Source organism: Schistocerca serialis, chromosome 2, assembly GCF_023864345.2.
Source record: "Schistocerca serialis cubense isolate TAMUIC-IGC-003099 chromosome 2, iqSchSeri2.2, whole genome shotgun sequence".
NCBI lineage: Eukaryota > Metazoa > Arthropoda > Insecta > Orthoptera > Acrididae > Schistocerca > Schistocerca serialis.
The window spans coordinates 62,064,202-62,087,654 of record NC_064639.1 but is presented as its reverse complement, the minus strand read 5'-3'; the positions used below and the strand labels follow the sequence as shown (position 1 = coordinate 62,087,654).

Genomic DNA, 23,453 nt, shown 5'->3' with positions numbered 1-23,453 from the left:
TAAACCAGATCAATAAAAAAATGCATTCTGACGATAATATTGAAAACTAGCTTTCAAGAATCTAGCTCCATCCAAAAAAGGCTCTTGTTGTGAGTTTTTTTATTTTTATATTCGCGCCACTTCCGCGTTTCAAACTTGTGCGAATCGGTTCAAATTTTGTAAGAAGGTACACAAACACATATAATTAATGGTCGTCGTATTGTTTTGTGAAAGCTTTATCCGTTGCCACGATACAAGCAACATGGTTCGAAAGACAATAAAAAATCCTATACCAGGTGAGTCGCCACCCGAGTCACCCCAATTCTACATCGGTCGCCAATCTGTTGTTGTTGTGGTCAGTGCGGTCTTCAGTCCGAAGACTTTTTGATACAGCTCTACGTGCTACTTTAGTCTGTGCCAGCCTCTTCATCTCCGAATAACTACGGCAACCTACACGCTTTTGAATCTGCTTATTGTATTCATCTCTTGGTCTCCCTCTACCGTTTTTACCCATCACACTTCCCTCCAGTACTAAATTTATGATCCCTTGATATCTCAGAATGTGACCAATCAAACCGATTCCTTATTTTGGGCGAGCTGTGCCAAAAATTTCTTGTCTCATTATGTGATCTACTCATCTGATACTCAAATTCTTCTGTACCTAACACTATATTTCGAAAGCTTCTATTCTCTTTTTGTATGAACTGTTTATTGCCCATATCTAACTTCCATACATGGCTACACACCAGACAATTATTTTCAGAAAAGAATTCCTAACACTTGAATTTATATTTCTCTTCTTCAGAAATGCTTTTCTTGCCATAGCTAGTTTGCATTTTATATCCTCTCTACGTCGACCATCATCAGTTATTTTGATGGCTAAATAGCAAAACTCATCTACTTCTTTTGAATGTCCAGTTTTCTAATCTACTTTCCTTAGCTTCACCTGCTTTAATTCGGCTACGTTCCATTACCCTTGTTTTGCTTTTGTTCGTATTCACCTTATAGCGTCCATCGCGTTTAACTGATCTTTCATGTCCTTTGCTGTCTCTGACAGAATTGCAATGTCATCAGCGAACCTGCAGGATTTTATTTGGTTTTGTTCACAGCTTGTTCAATGTGCAGATTGAATAGCATCGGGGATAGGCTACAACACTGTCTCACTCCCTTCTCAACCAATGCTTCCCTTTCATGTCCCTCGATTCTTATAACTGCGGTCTGTTTTCTGTACAAGTTGAAGCCTTTCGCTCCTTGTGTTTCACCCCTGTTACCTTCACAATTTCAAAGAGTGTATTCCAGTCAACACAGTCGAAAGCTTTCTCTAAAACCACAAATCCTTCCCTTAACCTATCCTCTAAGGTATGTCGCAGGTTCAGTATTGCCTCACGTGTTCCAGAATTTCTACGAAATCCAAACTGATCTTTCCCGAGGTCGGCTTGTACCAGATTTTCCATTTTCCTTTAAGGAATTCGTGTTAGTATTTTGCAACCATGACTTATTAAACTGATAGTTCGGTAGTTTCCACATCTGTCAGCGACTGCTTTCTTTGGAATTGAAATTATTACATTCTTCTTGAAGTCTGAGTGTATTACGCGTGTCTCATACATCTTGCACACCAGATGGAACAGTTTTGTCATGGATTCTGACGGAAACTCGTCTATTTCCGGGGTCTTGTCTCGACCTAGATCTTCCAGAGCTCTGTCCAGTTCTTCTTGCAGTATCGTATTTCCCATCTCATTGTCATCTACCTCCTCTTGCATTTCTGTAATATGAATCTCAAGTATATCTCCCCTGTATACACCCTCTGTCCACTCCTTCCACCTTTCACCTTCTGTGGTTAGGACTGATTTTACATTAAGCTTTGATATTCATACAGCTGTTTCTCTTTCCTCAAAGGTCTCTTTATTTTCCCTGTAGGCAGTACCTATCTTTCCCCTATTGAAATATGCTGCTAAATCCTTACATTTGTCCTCTAGCCATTCGTGCTTATCCATTTTGCACTTCCTGTCAATCTCATTTTTAAATGTTTGTATTCCCTTTCGTCTGCTTCATTTGCTCCTTTTTTATATTTTCTCCTTTAATCAATTAAATTCAGTATATCTTGTGTTATCCAAGGATTTCTGCTAGATCTTGTCATTTTACCTACTTGATCCTCTGCTGCCTTCATTATTTCCTCTCTACCCATTCGTCTTCTGCTGTATTCATCTCCCTTGTTCTATTCAACCATTGTCTAATGCTATCTCTAAGACTCTCAGCAATCCCTGGTTTTTCTTAACTTATCCTGGTCCTACCTCCTCAATTTTCCTACCTTTTTCCAATTTCTTCTGTTTTAATCGTCAGTGCCAAACAATAAATTGTGGTCGGAGTCTATATCTGCCCCTGCACATGTCTTACAATTTAAAACCTGTTTCCTAAATATCTGTCTTACCATTCTATAATCAATTCGATACCTTTCAGTGCTTCCAGGCGTCTTCCACGTATACAGCCTTCTTTCATGATTCTTAAACCAAGTGTTACGATGTTTAATTTGTTCTATTTCTTTCTATTCCTTTTCCTATCATCGAATTCTGGTCCCCCATCACAATTAAATTTTCGTCTCCTTTAACTATGTGAATGATCCTTGGCGGTCTAATGTGAAAAGTTATGGTGGAGTAAAAGTTGGGAACCACAATAAAAGGTGGTCCTATCGTCGCACAAAAAAGGCGAATGTGTCCTGGACAGAGTTGGAGATGTAAAAGAAGAGAAGTAGCTTTTCGACGTATCTGGCAGCTTCAGAAACATTCAGATCAAAACACCTGGACATATTCGCGTTCTTTTACTAGTTAGTTTCAGTACTCATCTCACGCAATATGATGCATATCATGTAAAGTAACACGATACGTACACTCAGGTAAGAGCGCGGAATGGCAACTGCAGCTAGACGCACAAATCTCTCAGGCGTTATAACGCGGTGGCCGACGGCGTTCACCTGACGATCGAGGGCAGCGGCGCTAGCGTACAGTTGTCTGTGTTAGTAGACAAGCGCGAAATAACCGCAGAAGTCAATGAGGGATGTACGACGAACGTATCGGTTAGGAAAAACGCGGCGGAATTTGGCGTTAATGGGCTATGGCAGCTGACGACCGACGCGGGGTCTTCCTGGGTTCGTGATCGTATCGGCTGGATCCTAGACGAGTGGAAAATCGTGACCTGGTCAGATGAGTCGCGATTTCAACTGGTAAGAGCTGATGGTAGGGCTCGAGCGTGGCCTACACCCCAAGAAGTCATGAACCCAAGTTGAGAACAATGCACTGTGCAAAAAATGGTTCAAATGGCTCTGAGCACTATGGGACTCAACTGCTAAGGTCATCAGTCCCCTAGAACTTAGAACTACTTAAACCTAACCAACCTAAGGACATCACACACATCCATGCCCGAGGCAGGATTCGAACCTGCGACCGTAGCGGTCGCGCGGTTCCAGACTGTAGCGCTTAGAACCGCTCGGCCACTCCGGCCGGCATGGCACTGTGCAAGCCGTAATGGTACGAGCTGTGTTTACATGGAATGGACTGAGTTCTCTGATTACGTTTGTCTACTTGGAGACCATTCGTGGGCCTCATGTCCCCAAAAAACAATTGAGCTTTTATGAATGACAATGCGCCATGACACTGGGTCACAGTTGTTCGCGACTGGTTTGATGAACATTCTACATCTACATCTACATCCATACTCCGCAAGCCACCGGACGGTGTGTGGCGGAGGGTACCCTGAGTACCTCTATCGGTTCTACCTTCTATATTCCCGGGTTCGATTCCCGGCGGGGTCAGGGATTTTCTCTGCCTCGCGATAACTGGGTGTTGTGTGATGTCCTTAGGTTAGTTATGTTTAAGTAGTTCTAAGTTCTGATGACCATAGATGTTAAGTCCCATAGTGCTCAGAGCCATTTGAACCATTTTTCTACCTTCTATTCCAGTCTCGTACTGTTCGTGGAAAGAAAGATTGTCGCTATGCCACTGTGTGGGCTCTAATCGCTCTGATTTTATCCTCCTGGTCTCTTCGCGAGTTATGCGTAGGAGGGAGCAATATACTGCTTGACTCCTCGATGAAGGTATGTTCTCGAAAGTTCAACAAAAGCCCGTACCGAGCTACTGAGCGTCTCTCTTGGAGAGTCTTCCACTGGAGTTTATCTACCATTTCCGTAACGTTTTCGCTGATCCTGTAACGAAGCGTGCTGCTCTCCGTTGGATCTTCTCTATCTCCTCTATCAACCCTATCTGGTACGGATCCCACACTGCTGAGCAGTATTCAAGCGGTAGGCGAACAAGCGTACTGTAACCTACTTCCTTTGTTTTCGGATTGCATTTCCTTAGGATTCTTCCAATGAATCTCAGTCTGGCATCTGCTTTACCGACGATCAACTTTATATGATCATTCCATTTTAAATCACTCCTAATGCGCACTCCCAGATAATTTATGGAATTAACTGCTTCCAGTTGCTGACCTGCTATTTTGTAGCCAAATGTTAAGGGATCTTTCTTTCTATGTATTCACAGCACATTACACTTGTCTACATTGAGATTGAATTGCCATTCCCTGCACCATGCGTCAATTCGCTGCAGATACTCCTGCATTTCAGTACAATTTTCCATTGTTACAACCTCTCGATATACCAGAGCATCATCCGCAAAAAGTCTCAGTGAACTTCCGATGTCATCCACAAGGTCATTTATGTATATTGTGAATAGCAACGGTCCTACGACACTCCCTGGAGGCACACATCCTGGACAATTTGAGCGAATGATGTAGCCATTCAGATCGCCTGACATGAGTCCCATCGAACAATTACGGGGCATAATCGAGAGGCTCAAATGGTTCAAATGGCTCCGAGCACTATGGGACTCAACTGCTGTGGTCATCAGTCCCCTAGAACTTAGAACTACGTAAACCTAACCAACCTAAGGAAATCACACACACCCATGCCCGAGGCAGGATTCGAACCTGCGACCGTAGCAGCAGCGCTAATCGAGAGGTCAGCTGACAAAAAAAATGCTGCACCGGGAACACTTTCGCCATTATGGACGGCTATAGAGGCAAAATGGCTCAATATTTCTGCATGGTACCTGCGACGACTTGTTGAGCGGACGCGACATGGAGGTGCTGGTCTAGGCCGGGCCGCGTGCTGTCTTGGATCCACTCACTACCTGAGGGCCGAAAGAACAAGTAAACACACGTGTTCGTGCTGGCAGCTGCAGCAGAAAGTATCCCTTAGTGGAGGCGCATTTGCAATACCAAGTAAACATTCTAAACTTTAATGTTGTCTTGCTCGCAGTGACATTATGTAGCGTGTTAATTTACTTGTCACGATGCATTGTATTGCACGACATTATATTACTAACACTAACAAGTAAAAAAGCGCGAATTATTCGAGTTATTTCGATTCAAATTTGTTTGATGTAGCAAGTAGTCGGAAAGATGGTTACCTTCTTTTATATCCCTTACTCTGTTCGGGGACGTACTTGCCGTTTTTGTGCTGCGATAGGAGCATTTTTCATTCGGTGTTACTACTGTACGAAATATATGAACAATATTTTGGTTACTTTTCATTTTTTAATATAACTGAATACAATTCTTGTATCATCAAACCATCAATGATGTTGTCCTCTATTCTTAACACTTGTGAAGGAAAGGGAAAAGGGAAATCATGGAAAGATTGCGGGGGGGGGGGAGGGGGGGGGGTAGTGCAATTTGAAGATGCACAAAACAGGAACTAAAGCGACAGGAAGAGGCGTATAAACGTACCAGTGCAAAAATGCTCTTGTCGCAACACTAAAAATGCGAATATGTTCCAATTTATTTACAAGAGACTGACTGAAAAGAGGGTACCAGCTACGTCATGGTACCTTCCCGAGCACCTTAAAAATTTTCGCTTGCGAACGTGTTCGCGCTCTGACTTGGGTAGTGCCCGTGCCAGCAGGTCGCTCACACCCATTGCCTGCCAGCCACAGCCACAGTCCCTACAGTCTCCTCTGAGCGCCCCTCCCTCCCTCCCTCCCTCTTACTGCTGCTGTATCACCCACTCCTTCCTACTGCTGCTGTCTCTTCTCACTGTCAATATGTCTCTCTTCCTTGTTGCCACGTGTCCCCCATTATCACTGGCTCTTACCCGCTTCCCTCCACTGGCACTGCCTCCTAGAGCTGTCAGCTACGGTCCTTTGCCACTATTTCTCTCACACTGCCATGGTGGCCTTCGTGCTTTCTATAATACCGCCACCGTCCGCCATCTCCCAGTATTTATTACTTTTCCGTCTCTTCACCACTGTCGCTATCTTCTTGACCCTCAGAATAAAAATGCGCAAATATGTCTGCTTACCAGAATGTTTGGGAAAGTGCTCAGGAAGGCAGAACGAGGCAGCTGGTACACTACTTTTCAGTCATAGTCTTTTAAATAAACAAGAACATATTCGCATTTTTTATGCTCTGATGGGAGCATTTTCCGATGGTTTCCTTCTTTTCCCTCTGCAGCAGGGCATGTAACTCACGAAAATAAATGTATTGATTAGTAAAAATTTAGATAATTTACTTATGTGAAACTGAAATAACGCAAAAGTAATTTTACACCTCAGACTGGATTTTACGTACAAAAAAATTTGCATGTGTTTAGTACTACAACATGGGGCTCCCAGATGAAAACGGAGACACTTTACACCATATTTCTTCGTGCTGCGTCACTTAATAAATTACGTTTTCGCCTCACGCTCCATTTTACGTGTGAACCTCTGTATCCCCAAAACGGATAAAGATACGAAGAAAATTTTCAAGTCTGTTCGAGATCGGGATCTTAGAAAAACACCATGAAACTTACAGCCATTTTGAATACCAAGTTTTTGGGGTGTTTTTCGATAACGTATAAAGTTTTTTCAAAACGTGGAGACGGTTGTTCTACACAAATGCGTAGAGAATGTACTGTTAAAATTTGAGCATACTGCTGTTATTTATTATTCAAAATTTCGCTTCACGCCGGACTGGACGTGTGTATTTTAGGTGTAGAAGTAGTATAACTTTGAACCTCTGTATCTCGGAAGCGGATTGAGATATCGAGAAATTTTTCAAGGCTGTTCGACATTTGAATCTTAGGAATATGGAGTAAAAATTTAACCATTTGCTGTGCAGGGCTGTATTGGAAACCTCGGCTCGGTTTTGTCCCGCTCGTGACGGCGAAAAATACTGAAAAAGAAAAATCCCTTTTCGCTGAGTTTTCCGACGAGTCGGCCATCGACTAATCGTGTCTGCATAAGGCCCATCAAGCCCACCGTAAACGACATCTAATGCAACAATAAGCAACCGATTTGCTCCATTTTCCTAAGTAGAAGGAAGTGTCTATTATTCGTAATTTGACCCTGTAGTGTAGGACCACTCTTCTGTTGTGTGTACGAATGGTCCCTAACCCAATAGCTATCCAAAAATCTTCACACTACCTTTTTATCCCCAATATATCCCGAGATATGAGCGCTGGAAAATCCCGTTTGTATGTGCTATGTTTTGGAACATAATAGGAACGCATGTTGTCGCATAAGTACCGATATACCACCACACCATGGGGGGGGGGGGAGGGGGGGTTGGGGTGGAAGGTGGCAAGGAAGGACAAACGTAATCGGCTTGACTTTACGGTGGGACTAATGGATCTGCTGGAGCGGCATCGAGGTGCCATTGTAATTGACTAAACGCTATGCAGTTCTTAAGTGGATAGTTGTGAACATCATCATGAAATGGTTTTGGCATGCGAGGTGCTGGTAAAATGTGATTTTAGACGAAAAGGAGAGTTTTATGAAAGTCGTGTTCGGAAACACGGCGACAGGTGATGACTGAGTTTCTTAATTGTCGTACCCGCCTTGATCTGTACGATCATAAAAAACAATTACCGGTAGGAAATTGTGAGGGATGTTTGTAAACACCTCTCAGTCGCTTTTCTAATGCTGTCAAATGCTAGAAACAGCAGATGTAGAGAGAGAGACACAAAAAGCACGACACTTTAACATGCCTGATACGGCGTAGGAAAGACTTTGGCATTCAAAACAACGTTCACTCGTGTCAGAATGGATATACACGGTTTTTGCATAGTTTTCGAGAGACTCTCATACTGCTCTCCCTGCAAAATAATGCCAAGTTAAGGTAACGGTAGCTGAGGTGGGTACTGATGACGCGCCCTTCTGTGGACCACAAAGGCTCACCACTATTGGGATGTGGTTGCTGCAGCGCCAGAGCAGATGCGACAACTTCTCGCTGTGCTCGCAAAAGCAGCAGTCCTGCGCGGACGCGGGCCCCTTCATCTTCGAACACACAATCACAGTTGGGGAACAGACATTCCGCCGTGGGCCTGGCCGCCGAAATGGTCACACGATTTTTGGCAGTAACGCGACTTGCAGAGTAACCGTGGGGCCCGTGGTTGCCCAAATCACCACCGAACCCACGCCACGTGTGACTCTTGGGTACGCAAACTTGGCAAGACATCCGATACAACGAGAGACGATACTGACCCGACCAGACAACATTTCTCCGCTACTCCGCAGCACAGCCCGTGTTTTATGGCATCGGCACCACGTTCTCCTGTGACGGACACTGCTGAGTGCTTCTGGAATTCCAGCTCCCCTGCACTTCCTTGTTTTGGTGCTGAAAGGGTTCTCAAGTGTAACACTCAGTTCTGCAGTCACTTTTGCAGCTATCGTCCTTTTATTTTTCGTCACAGTTTTCTTCAATCTCAGTCCGTCACGATGACCCAACATACACTTCCGTTCAAAAAATTGTTCAAATGGCTCAGCACTATGGGACTCAACTGCTGAGGTCATCAGTCCCCTAGAACTTAGAACTACTTAAACCTAACTAACCTAAGGACATCACACACACCCGTGCCCGAGGCAGGATTCGAACCTGCGACCGTAGCAGCAGCGCGGCTCCGGACTGGAGCGCGTAGAACCGCACGGCCACCGCGGCCGGCTACACTTCCGTGCGAGCTGTGACTTAGCGGACGACGTGTTTCCGCTCTCCCTGTGTGCGGCGCGTCCACTTCGGCTACGGAAGCATCACAGCTGAGAGCAGCAACAGACTCCCAACGGTCGAGCGCGTGTGGACTCCCAGCGTACTGAGGGCACTCCACAGGCGCCGTTCGTTGCCACCTCTGGCTGGCACCGCTACTTCTGTTCGAGCACGCGTTTCTCGCTGCGTTTGCATATTTTTGTCCAAACCCTTGACGCGACGCCTGTATGTAATTACAGTTTTCACAACTGTTCGCCAGTACGTGTGCTCACAGCCAGTTAGCTACTAGAGTCCTCACGAAACAACGCACGTCGCTCTGTGTGCCAACAGCAAGCCGTACAGCCTTCTGCAAACAGTAGTTGAACACGTAACATTTTCAATATTTTCTCAAAGTCTGTGACTTGACTGGTAAAAGAAAGTCGTGTTTGAACACTGTCCCGTTGAATAGCTATTTTCAGCAAACGACACTCGCGCCAGCGGCGAGTATTTTGTCTCCTAGTAGCACTAAGATTTTTGAAACGACAGGTTCGATTCCATGGCGGAACAACTGTGCCCAGCGACTGTGTTCATTTCAAGTAGTAAAGGGTGCAGCGAGCAGTCGCAATTCGTACCTAGATTTCGGTCGCTGTGTAGCCGCCTCCAGTCCAGAAATGTAAGTTAAACTTAAAACATCAAAAACACTTGTATGTGCACATAGTCCTAGCTGGACTATTCGTGTCAGAGCATGAGTTCGCACCGAGGGCTCAGTATTCGATCTACACATCTGTTTATTTATTTCATTTATTTAAACTGATCAGATTACATCTTACATCGGATCATGGTTTCACGCATACACTACCTCTTTTTTACATGATGTTTAGTGATAATGATAATGACAATAATTACATTAATGATAGTGGCAGTTGTAAAAAGAATTTATAGGTGTACAAAATAGATGTTTTCTGAAATAGCGAGTTCTGCGGAAACGAAATCGAAAAGACTACATCAGCTAAGAATACTTGGAAAAAAGGAAGATTTCGTTGTAAAGAAGGATTTGTCTCGGTAACCAGTGCGTACAGGGAAAATGGTAATTCTTATTCTTGCTTTAGTAGACGTGTCATTAACTGCCTTCTGAAGCTGAAGATGTTATTCAGTCCTCTAATATAATCCGGGAGGTTATTGTGGGACACAAACGATTTCGCTCTGATGGGAAGGGGTATTTCTGCTGTGGTGTTCAGACAAGAGCGTCATTGTCGAAGAGAGATGTCAGGGACAGTGTTCTTTGGCAAGACGGAAAAAAAAGGTGTGGGAGTCTGTGTGTCTGTGTGCATGCAGCCAGGATAACTATGCATGAAATGTGATCAAAGAGTCGAACGTCAGAGGTACACAGACAGTCGCAGGCACCGAGAGCTTTCCAGCGGAAGGCCCAGCAGGGAAACGTCGCTTTAATCGATAACTGAAGGCGTAAACTTTCTTTGGCATAAGGAGACGCTGAGGCCTTCTTGCACATTGCAGTTTCGTGCTCCGTCCAATTTAGATTTTCTTTGACTATTACTCCTAGACACGTTGTTGAAGGAGAGATGATGATATTTGTCCCATTAGGGTTAAAGATGGTAGGGATTCCCGATATTTCGAGCTAATGAGCCTAGAAAGACCAACGATTACTGCTTAGGTGTTGTACGGATTGCGCTTTAACGCTGCATCCTTCGCCAATTTCCACAGTGCGTACACTTCGGTACTGAGATTCTCGACAGATGTGTCTTCATGGTTTTTTTTTTTTTACAGTTAAATACGACTTGTATCAGCTTACATGTGGTATTCGCAGAATGGCAAAACAATGACTCATCATTTAAGTACAATGAAAAGAGTATAGGACACAATACCGAACCCTTGGGGACACCTAACACTACCTTTCTCCGTTGTGACTTTATAATGCTGGTCAGGCGTCAGGTATGAGCGAAATAATGCCACTGCACTTGGCGACAGCTTTAGGCTGGCAAGTTTGTCGAGCAAAATTTCGAAACCGACAGTGTCACAGGCTTTGCAGAAGCCTAAGAAATATGCGATAGTTGCCCACTGTGCATCCATGACAAGCTTCAGCTAACCCGATATCTTTATTAAGGCAGATGTCGTGCTGCGATTTTCACGGAACCCTGGTTAGTAGTCGCCTAGTAGGTTGTTTGTCGTTAGCTGGTTGTGGGCTGTATACTCCGAGGCCTCAGACGCTGCAGGAAGACTGGAAATACGGGTGCCGCGGCAGGTGGTAGCGTAGGGCGCCAATAATACGCGTCATCACTTGCATATTGCAGGTGCTATACTTTAGACCCCCAGGAATTAACCAAAGAGTCTCCGTTTCGTTTGTGTTTCAGTTGTGGTTGTAGAAAATTTAAAGTACCGGTTCAGTTCCTTCGGCTGAGACAATGGATTCGGCTGCAGCTTCTACTTTCGTATACCACAGGCGCGCGGGTTTTACCACAGGACAGCAGGTCTATTTCTGTCAGCGGTTAATGTATGGGCAAGCCTCAGTATAGCACTTCTCTGAACCTGGCTGTTTCTGTTCGGCTTCTGCTTGTATGTAATACGATTGTCAGGTGTGGGGGGCTGTTTGTATTCCCGAGGCGCAGCATCTTTGAGATTCGTGAGCTGTTTTAGTCCTTCAGTTAGGCAAGGTGCAGGTTTCCTTCTCAATTTTCGAGGCCTGTCAAAGAGGTCACAGTTCTTAGTAATAGACGGAAAGTCATCGAGTGAAACAGAAGTAATATCCGGTGTTCCCCAAGGAAGTGTTGTAGGCTCCCTGTTGTTCCTGATCTATATTAACGGCATAGGAGACAATCTGAGCAGCCGTCTCAGATTGCTTCCAGATGATACTGTCATTTACTGTCTTGTAAAGTCATCAGATAAATAAAACGACTTGCAAAGTGATTTAAATAAGATATCTGTATGGTGAGAAAAGTGGCAATTGACCCTTAGTAAAGAGAAGTGTGAAGTTATTCACATGAGTACTAAAAGAAATCAGCTAAATTTCGATTACGCGATAAGTCACACAAATCAGAAGGCTGTAAATTCAACTAAATACTGAGGGATTAAGATTACAAATAACCTAAATTAGAAAGATCACATAGATAATATTGTGGGTACAGCAAACCAAACACTGCGGTTCTTTGGCAGAACCCTTAAAAGGTGCAACAGGTCTACTAAAAAGACTGCTTACGCCACGCATCAGATAGGACTGACGGATGACAGCGAAAAAGTACAAAGAAGGGCAGCTCGTTTTGTATTGTCGCGAAATAGGGGAGATAGTGTCACAGACATGATAGGTGAATTGCAGTGGCAATCATTAAAACAAAGGCGTTTTTCGTTGCGACGTGATCTTCTCATGAAATTTCAATCACCAGTTTTCTCCTCCGATTGCGAAAACATTCTGTCGGCACCCACCTACATAGGGAGGAATGATCATCACGACAAAATAAGAGAAATCAGGGCTCGCACAGAAAAATTTAAGTGCTCGTTTTTCCCGCGTGCCGTTCGAGAGTGGAACGGTAGAGAGACAGCTTGAAGGTGGTTAATTGAACCCTCTGCCAGGCACTTTATTGTGAATAGCAGAGTAATCACGTAGATGTAGATGTGAATGCTTTAGGGGAGCGTATTTGTCATCTAGTTGAGTAATTTTGTTAGTAACTCCACGAATTTTTTGTTTATGTCCCAGAAGGGAATAGAAGATTCCCCCATAGTCTTTCTTAGGCCTCAGATGCCAGTTCAGATCAATTAATGCATTTGAAGTCTCGGTATGTAGTCAGCTGCAGTTTCTGTCTGGAACTTTCTAGCGAGTAGGTCATGAAAATTATGTCATAGATGGACATGTCAGGTTCAGGTATTTGAGAGTACAAAGTGCTGTGTTTGTGGGTTTCGTTGCAAATATGTGAATGAGAGTGTGACTAGTGTTCGAGTGGTTGATACGAGCAAGCTGAAGTAACGAGACGTTTGAAGAAGAAAGAATCCGATGATATTTCACATTGTAAGAAGTCTTGTATAGGAAATTGATGTTAGTGCCGCCAGCTATGCTTGTAATGCTCTTCGAAGCATGCAGTCCCATCTACCTTAGAAGGTTTGTAGAGAATGCTTTCTGTTAAGGGATTTCAGCTCTACGATCATACATTCCGCTCGATTGTCTTCATTATTGTTGGATGTGTGTAGCGCGGCAGGTGACAAATCAGGGAATGTGAACTCCCCTCTTACACCCCCTCGTCGGTGAGTGAGAAGTGTGGGCTCTGTCGTAGGTTTTTGAGTAGTTTGTTACGGTGTGGGATTTGCTTGAGTAGTGTGTTTACATTTTGCGGCGTGCACTGCAGCTGTAGCGGTAATAAAGCTAAGTACTGACAAACTTAGTTGTGCACTGCTATGCAGTTATTAAATTTAATAGTTTTCAGCGGTGTTTCGTGCCGTTTGTGGCGAAATAACGATTTAATAAACTTTTGAAAATGTTCGCTCGCTGTGTTTTTTGGAGTTTGCTGTGCGTTGAAATCGTTTAGTAAATTTGGTGCTTTAGTTTCCAACTGGCGTTTCTTATTCTTTCAGTAAAATTTCCATTCAGTGTTTTAACGTCGTTTAGTGTTCCAGTGGCCGTTTGAATTTTTTGGTTTCAGCTAATAATTTTGTGAAGTTTTGTTGGTATTAGCTGTGGTGTAGTAGTATTAATACAAGTAGTTGCTTTCCTGGTAGATAGAGAATTTCGAGACCGCTATTGTTAGTTCTATAAATAGTTTTACTGGTGTAACTGAACTTTGGTAACGTAGACGTATAGTTTGTTTCAATAACTGTAAAATTTTTCCATGAGTGAGAAGCGTGGGCTCTGTCGTAGGTTTGTGAGTAGTGGGTTACGGTCTGGGATTTGTTCAAAATATTATCAGGGGAGGGGGGCGGAGAATGCAGTGGGGAAGCCAGTGGTCATTCTAGCGAGATCCTCTCCTGGGAACGCAGAATCTGTAGTAGAAATGAGTTGATAGAGGAGCAGGAGCCTGAGGTCTGTGACCTTCAGGTGCAATGCGGAGAGGAGGAACTAGATAGGTTGAGGAGGGTGAAGGGTGGTGGGGAGTGGGGACTGGCAGTTGGCAAGAAGGCATCCGGGAGGAGGAGCTACTCAGACAGCTATTTTTGTATCCCGCCTGGATAGGCGGCGCCTGGGTCTGCTCCTGAAAACTGGGGGTAGGCCGAATGTAGGAAGAGGACCAGGTGAGGTAGAACAGATGGTACTGCAGTTGAAAGTGGTTTTACTGTGTACTTAACATTGGCTGAGACGAGCACGTAGGTGCGAAGCTGTACATCAAGTTACAAGTAGTGGCTCGCCCTCTGTGAAATACAAACAATGTTGGTTGGTCGTCTGCTCGGCATCAGATGCGCTGAATCTGGAGCGCCGCTGGTAGAGCTGCAGAGCGCCGGCTAGAGGGCGCTGTCGTCGGTGTCGGTGTCGTAGTGCCAACCTAAGAACTTGCACCTGCGCCGTGGCGTCGTAGCTATCGATAACTCACTTATACTTTGCGTATATGAAGTAGATTTGACCAACTGTCAGAGATGAGTGGAGAGGAGCTTCGTGTAGCTGTAGATGTAGGGAAGATGCATCAGTTCTCAGCAGTTAGGAGGCCTAGGTCAATTGCAAAGTCCAACAGAAAGAAGGTTCTGCTGCTAGGTAGTTCTCACGGTAGAGGCGTGGGCCAGCAGTTGCAGGAAGTGTCGGGGAGTGAGTACCAGGTCACCAGCATTGTGAGGCATAGTGCAGGGTTGGCTCAGGTGACTGACAGCATAGGGGAGTTATGCAGGAATTTCACGAAAGAGGATCAGGTAGTGATAGTGGGAGGAGCAGGGAACAGTCTTGATAGGGTCGGGTAGTGTGATGTAGGTGGTGACCTGGTAAAGATAGCTACTCAAACTGGTGGCACTAATGTGCATTTCGTGCACCTCTTACAGCGTCATGATCGGCCTCACCTTAATGCTGCTGTTAGGTGCGTTAACGTGGGGATGGGGAGGGCGCTGATAGTAGAGTGCGTGGGTCACATCTCAGTGGTGCCAGTAGGGTCTATCAGTAGATCGGGATTCACTAGGCATGGCCTGCAACTCAATAGGTGTGGGAAGCGGAGGCTGGCAAAGTTTATAGGTGGTGGTGGGATCACTCATGGAAAAATTCCTGTGGTAGTTGGTGTTAGAGCTGCACCTTTTTTAGATTGAAGTCAGCTGATAGGTATACCTGCTTAAAGGAAGTCCCTCTAACTAAGGGCTCACCTTCTGAGGATGTAATATTTCCAAGTAGAGAAGGAGTTAGAATATTTGATCAAAATATAAGAGGCATTAGAGATAAAATTAGTAAACTGCTTATAGATGTTGACTCTGGAATTATTGGTATATCAGAGCACTACTTAAATAATTTGACAATTCAGAGGCTTCCTTTACCAGGATACAGATTAGATGGCTGCTTTTCAAGGAGTTTCTTGCTGGGTGGGGGAATGGCTGTGTACGTAAAACCCAGTATTCCATTTGAGTCCGCAAACGTATCACGACACTGCACATTCAGATATCTGAATGTTGTGCAGGGGCAGTTTAATTTAGTGAAACAAAAACTACTAATTTTTGTTTTTTATATGTCCCCTAACTCTGACTTCAGAGCATTTCTGCTCAAGGTAGATAGGGTTCTTGATTCACTTTGTGGGAAGCACCAGAAATTAGTTATATGTGGTGACTTCAATATAAATTTTGTATGTGATGGTGCAAGAAAAAGGATGTTTGTAGATCTGCTAAATTCATATGATCTGATGCAGATTGTGTTTTTTCCAACTAGGGTGTAGGGGAACAGTAGCACAGCCATAGACAATATTTTTATTCATTCTACATTACTAGATGGGCATTCTGTCAGTAAAAGGGTGAATGGCCTTTCAGACCATGATGCACAAATTTTAACACTAAAAGGCTTTAGTACTCAAACAAATGTCATATTTAATTACAAACTATGTAGGAAAGTTAATACAACAGCAATAGAGAGTTTTTTGAACCTTGTCAAGGAACAGGAGGGGCAGGGTGTTTATAGTGCCGATAACAGAGATGATAAATATAACGCTTTCCTTAACACGTTGCTCATGCTCTTTGAGAGTTGCTTTCCATTAGAACGTTCTAAACGGGGTACTAGCAGTAATAGGCAGTCTGTGTGGCTGACCAGTGGGATAAGAATATCATGTAGAACAAAGTGGGAATTATATCAAAATGTTAGAAGTAGTCACAATCAAGCTACAGTAACCCATTACAAACAGTATTGTAAGGTGCTTAAAAAGTTATTAGAAAGGCAAAGAGTATGTGGTATGCAAATAGAATAGCTAATTCACAGGATAAAATTAAAACCATGTGGTCAGTTGTGAAGGAAGTGTCTGGTCAACAACGCAAGGCCGACGATTTAAAGTCAGTTCGCAGTAAAAATATTCCTGTTACTGATAAATCAGATGTATGTACAGTATTTAGCAATCATTTTCTGAGCATTGCTGGTGAATTAAATAAAAATTTAGTTTCTACAGGGAATCATATAACTTTCTTTTCAAATACCTTTCCGAGATTGATGTCTGAAATACTCGTCTGTGATACAGACAAGGGGGAGATTCGGTCAATAATTAAATCACTGAAGACTAAGGACTCTCATGGTTATGATGGAGTGTCTAGCAGAATATTAAAGTACTGTGCTGCACATTTTAGCCCTGTATTTAGCAATATTTGTAATTTTTCCTTTAGGAATGGTCAGTTTCCTGAACGATTAAACTACTCAGTAGCAAGGCCGCTTTATAAAAAGGGAGAAGGGGATAATGTAGATAATTTTAGACCTATTTCTATGCCATCAGTGTTTGCAAAAGCTATTGAAAAGACTGTGTATGTATAGATAATTGATCATTTTATATCACACGATTTCCTATTAAATGTACAGTTCGGCTTTAGAAGTCGTTTAACAACTGAAAATGCTATATTCTCTTTTCTCTGTGAGGTACAGGATGGGTTAAACAAAAGGTTTCGAACTCTTGGCATATTTTTTGATTTAACTAAGGCATTTGATTGTGTTGATTATATTGTGTTGGCAGAAGAGCCAACACCGTGTTACTAGTGGGGGCCGAAATGCACGCGTTTAGCTCACGCAGGCTGGCGTGAGGAGGAAAGAACTATACTGACGTGAGGTCTGGAACGTAACAAGGAATTAGAATTCAGAAAGCGGACGTAATTAGTTTGATACTTAACTTTAATCCATTAATGATGACCGTCGCTTTTGACGGTACATGAGTCACAATATTATTATAGTAACTGAATATGGCGCCTTGCTAGGTCGTAGCAAATGACGTAGCTGAAGGCTATGCTAAACTGCCGTCTCGGCAAATGAGAGCGCATGTCGTCAGTGAACCATCGCTAGCAAAGTCGGTTGTACAACTGGCGCGAGTGCTAGGGAGTCTCTCTAGACTAGACCTGCCGTGTGGCGGCGCTCGGTCTGCTATCACTGAGGGTGGCGACACGCGGGTCCGACGTATACTAACGGACCGCGGCCGATTTAAAGGCTACCACCTAGCAAGTGTGGTGTCTGGCGGTGACAGCACAGAATACAAAATATTGCTCCAGAAGTTGGACCATTACGGAATTGGTTCACCTCTTACTTCAGCAACAGGCAGCAAAAGGTCATTATTCAGAATGTTGAGAATGGTTGTGATGTAGGGTCTGAGTGGGGTACGGTCAAGGGGGTGGGGGGTACCCCAGGAATCAGTGTTGGAGCCACTCCTGTTCCTTATTTAGGATGTTGTGTGCAACATTGGCTCGGTTTCAAATAGTGCAGTACATGACCTAAGTTCGTGGCTTGTAGAAAATAAACTAACGCTAAATCACAGTAAGACTCAATTTTTACAGTTTTGAACTCACAATTAAAAAAAAACTGACGTTTTAATTTGACTGAATGGGCATATCATTAGTGAAACTGAACAGTTCAAATTTCTAGGTGTTCAGACAGATAGTAAACTGGTTAAAATAAATTGTGTGTAATTGTAAAAGGCAACCAATAGTAACTTATTACGGCCCCGTCCACAATCGTAACCGAATCGTGCCTTCCCTCGCAGCTCGTGGTCTTGCGGTAGCGTTCTCGCTTCCCGCGCACGGGGTCCCGGGTTCGATTCCCGGCGGGGTCAGGGATTTTCTCTGCCTCGTGATGACTGGGTGTTGTGTGTCTTCATCATCATTGACTCGCAAGTCGCCGAAGTGGCGTCAACTAAAAAGGAGTTGCGATACGGCGACCGAACTTCCCCGCGTGGGTCTCCCGGCCAACAATGCCATACGATATTTCATTTCACTACCAGGTTTCACAGAAATTTTAATGTGACTAACAGTCTATGTCAGAAAGTAAACTGGAAGCTTTTGCTATTGTCCAAGTTGACGTAATAGTTATATTCCTACATGATAGTTCTGCGGATTGTCTCATGTTTGTGGCTTGCGACTGATATCTCTTTCGATCGTGGTGAGCAGCTTCGGAAAAATCTATTCTTCCATTCAAACGAAATTAACAGTCGAATGTCGATCTTGAAAGCTATATGGTGACGTTTGTAATTTCGGAGTGATGGTAGTCAATATAACACTTGAAAAGAGATGTTATTCTTGCGCAGACTGATATTACACACTATAATTAAACTGTATAAAATTTGAAACCGAAAATGTGTCGGAGATTCAATTCAGTTAAAGAATAATTTGTACTAGCACGTATCTCAAATCGTAGCGCAGTATATGTAGTGTTGCTGTATCAGCAATTCGCTGTTCGACCCATCGGAAAGTCCAGAACCTCCGTCACGATTTTCTCGGCCCTCCTCCGAAGGCCGCTAACAAAGTTAACGCAACGATTTTATGCGCTTCCACTTTCGTAAAGGCACTGTGAGATTAGCGCGCCAGGTGCAGCCGGGAACTGCTGGGATGGTGTGATCGTTTCAGAGCGAGCAGCAACCACGGCAGACAGCACTTCTGGCGGGCTTCGCGACCGGAAACATGTCGCGTGTGAGGACGACCATAGGATCACGCAACGGTTTATCCGAGTGTCTAAATGGATCCTAGTCGACTTCCGAGATAGCGGGGAGGGAAGGGTGTCTCATTATTTTGAAGCGACCAATTTTAACCATCGCTTTCCAACGATGAAGTTGAATGTGATTCATGTTAGTTTGTACGCAGGAACAAATCCCCTCGCCAAAATAGCGTTGCGTGTCGTTGGAGGAGCCGACGCAGGACGGCACAGCCCGTCGGTGGGGTGGAGTCTCGCTTGCTGTGTCTGGGGGCAGGGCCGCTGCGACAGCGGGCGCCCAGCCGGCCAAGTTAGGCAGAAAACCGTGTTCTGCCGTATAACGCGTCGAGGCACGTCTCAGTGCCGAAGAACCAACTGTCAGATCGTCTCTCTGTGAGGAACCGGGAACCGCGAGGCAAGTGGAGTCGAAGCGTTGGTGCGGGCGAGCTGGTAGCTGGTGCTTAGTGGTTTCTCGGGCGACGCTAACAGATTGTTCTCGGACGTGTCAGGAGCACACTGCTGACCAGATTACGAGAGGCCGCCGAGACGAGACGTCTCGCTCCACTCTGCACACGGTGCGCTCATTTCTGAGGGTCGACGTTTACTCGAAAGCCAAAATGCAAAAGCTACGTCACACTCGAGGCGCCCATCGTGTTACAGTGAAGGTTGAATATGTACGGCAGAACGACACCGCCGCCACCTTTCGTGGACAGAGCTTTTACGTTTTACAGGAAGGTAGTCAAAATTTCAGGACCACTCTATTGTCAATAGTTGGTTTGGTGAATACGGTGTGAATAGCCAACAAGAATCTGTGTGTCAGACCGGAACTGAAACACGTATTTGACATAAGTTTTCGTCGATATCATTTCAGTCATCGCGTGTTCGTTAATTTCATCCCCATTATCTATTCATTTGTTCCATCGAATGAAATTCAGTTATTGGAGAACGTTTGTTGTGGGAGTGTTAACATCCGTTCCCTGCCTGGGGAGTATCTCGTGCCAACGCTGACACGGATTAACGTCGACCAGATTGTTACCTGGGGCACAGCGATATCTCCGTCTCCAAAACTGGCTGTTAGGCAAGTAACGTGTATAATGGAGCCGTATTGCAAACAGGTGATGCGCTCAAACTTGCAAACGACAGTGCATCAGAAAAAAGTATTTTGAATATTTCGGCTGCTGCTTTTTGCGAATAGTCTTTGTCGATGGATCCCATTCTTTGTCTTGTTGGAGATGCAAATGTCGGCCTGGCGGTGTGGGAGCGTTAAACCCCGATATTCCGATATTTCTTCGTTCAGTGTGGAAACGCGTCGGACGAACACTGCGCGACCAGTGTTCAAATGACAAACTGCAGCAGCGGAACTCAGCTCGGTAACACCGCCGCTCGCTGCCAGAGATCGCGTCCGGCGGTGCACCTGCCTCTGCACTCGACAAGCCGACTGACGACTGACGATTAGCAAACGGAGTGTCGGAAGAGCGACAGGCGGCAAACGTCCGTGCCGGGTGTGGGTCGCCTCGCTGTCTCGCCGTATTCTTTTTGTCGAGGGGTATGTCGGGAGAACTGATAGGCTGCCGCACTCTTGTTGGAGCGCCTGCTCAGCAGTGAACTCGTGTGTAACGCACAGCCGTAGCGCCTCTCGAGCAGCCTCTGCCACCGTAGCTAGTCGGACGCCTCCGTAACGCCCTCGCTCCCACTAGACGCTGCAGCTGGTCTGTCTTCTGTTAATCCAACCAGCTGAACGTCCCTCACTGATCACACGTCGAATGAGTGTTCCGTAAGCCAAATATTTCGTGGATGAATTACATTTCCTTAATATTTTCACTTTGCATCTCAGCTTTCCATCTGATTTTCCTGTAATTAGTTTCATGTGGTCATTCCGCTCTAGGCCACTACGAACGGTTACTGCGAGACATTTTCCGTTGGTTGCTGTTATAGTACTTTACCGGCGATAGCCTCATTGAACAGTAGTGGGCCCCTTCGCCTGTTAATGAAACATTCTCGTCTCGCCTGACGCTCTCTGTTCGTCATCCGTGTTAGTAACGGATAATGTTTCGCCTCCTTGTCCTTCCTGCGTACTGAAGTGCGTAGGCCTGTTCTTCTTAATCTATTCTCAGAGAATGACGGAGGATAGTTTTAACGGTGTTGCTCGCCCAGTTTTATCGGGGAGACGTCACAGAACAGATCCGTAGAGCTTGAAGAGCCTCGGAAGGTTATAGACATCGCACGAATCTATGCATCTCGTGACGTACGTCGTCTTTGTTTCAGTGTACGGCAGCTACGATTTTCCGAACACTTGGGTGACTCTCCTTCGGCGGCGAGGCGAGAATGCCAACGTTCACGGCCCCCGTCTTCCTGTGCACTCCGTGCCCATTGTTAGTTGACCTGAAAAAGGTGCCGTAGGACGGGGTAGTTCTAGCTAGGGGCCGTACAGCCATTTTGTATACCAACTGCCGCTTCCCTCAAACTTACCGAAGAATCGTAGCTCGCTATTTTATCTACCCACAACTGAGCCTGTATCGCCGATGCTCTCGCCATCGCTACACGTATCAATAGGATACGATTGACTTTTCCGAGACGTTTCGGAAGTCAGCCGGATGACGTCGACATCTTGCCACGATGTTTCGGATGACAACCACTGGGACACCTTCGGGTGAGTTTTACGCTGAAGACGGCTGAACGGTTGACGACCGAAATCTATTCCAAGATGTCGTCGTCATCTGGCAGCAAACCCGACGCATCCCGAAATACTCATTAGGGCTGAGAACCTCGAACAGTCGCATGACGGACTGAAGTTGTAACTCGTTAATTCTGCACTGAAAGCGTTCCACGGGTTTGTGTTTCGAGAAACGTATAACTTTGCGTGTCTCTACATTCACATCTACGGGAATATTCTGACGAAACATAATGGGATATTACTGCAATTTTCACCGAATAAAAATTCCTCTTAAATAACCGCATCACGTGCGAAAAGTCTCGTATTAGAAACGAAATTATCCGGTAAGTCATTAACGTACAACACGAACAGCACTGGTTCGATCACTTCTCCACTCAGGATAAAGTGATGCGTCCCGGCTGTCAGCAAGTTTTCCATCCACTCGAAGACCTTGTCGGATACACGTTTTCTGAAGGAGACATCTGTCGGTGTGGTACTGTACGAAATGCCTTTCGACGCGGTAGAAACCCTTAATCAACTGGATTCGGCCCTGCGCAGCACTGAGGACAGCGCGTGTGAACGACGCGAACTGAATTTCGACTGGTAGATGTGTGGAGAAGGAAGGGTATTTCTTGGCCGGTAGGTGAGGATGTTTGAAGAGTGGAGGACCCGTGCGTCGCTCCCCCTGTGATGTAGGCTGTAGCCTACTCCTCCGCTGCCGGTACACGGCTGCGGAAGAGGCGGCGCGGGAGGCTGTGTGCGATGCAGCGGGGGCAGGAGCGGGGGAGGGCGAGCCTGCGGCGCTAATGGCGGCGTTAATAATGGAACGGCTCCTGCACACCAGCCGCGGAACTCGAGGCCTGCAGCGCGTCGCTCGCTCGCTCCAGCCCTGTCCTCCACACCGATCTCGAGGACGTCCCAGACGGGCTGCGCACTACGGCATTTAGAGAATCTGTTTCTCCACTGCGCTGTCGCAAAGTGTTCCCCTGTGGCGCTAACACGCCATAGTCTCGATTGTAATTAAATTACACCCGAATTCAGTTTATTAACAGCGACTTCAGAGTGTGTTGTTACAAATCAGTATTCGGCACCACGTTTTCTTTGTCAATGACATGTGCAAACAGTTTGAATTGATAAATCTGGCAAAAGTGTAATCGACATAAGCAGACTGGGAGGGGGGAGTAGGGGGGGGGGAGAAGATATAGATATATATTCAGACTTCTTTTTAAATTTTTATTCAGAAAACTACATCATAAACATTTAGCCCACTACTCGAACACTTTACTGGGTCCTAAATTTATATCTGTATTACAAAGGGAAAAAATAGTTTGAAATAATGGCGATTTACGTAGGGGACAAATGTGGAATTAAAAGGAGGATAGAGAAAGTATGACAGGAGCAGTGGGATAATGAGGAAAAGGGGCGAAGAACATACATGAAGGAGCGCTACAGCTTAGATACTTGAAGCCATCAAGACGACTGGTGCACTTTCTTACCGGACGTGGACCCTCCCCGGCATACCAACGTGCGACTATGTTGCAGTAAGGGGCACCCCGGACCGTGTGGTGTATCTGAGTGCCCCGTCTTCCACGACGTTGCAGCACAACGTAAACCGAGAGGTTCTAGGCGCTTCAGTCCGGAACTGCGCTGCTGCTGCGGTCGCAGGTTCGAATCCTGCCTCGGGCACGGATGTGTGAGAGCTCCTTAGGTTAGTTAGTTTTAAGTAGTTCTAAGTCTAGGGGTCTGATGACCTCAGATGTTAAGTCGCATAGTGCTTAGCGGCATTTTGAACCA

The 23,453-nt window shown here is 45.2% G+C and overlaps 1 protein-coding gene across 1 annotated transcript in view; it reads left to right on the top strand.

Annotated features, from left to right (window-relative positions):
* Positions 1 to 23,453, top strand: part of LOC126456761 (caskin-2) — a 960,013-nt gene that overhangs the window by 329,835 nt on the left and 606,725 nt on the right. The gene's annotated exons all lie outside the window — the stretch shown is intronic.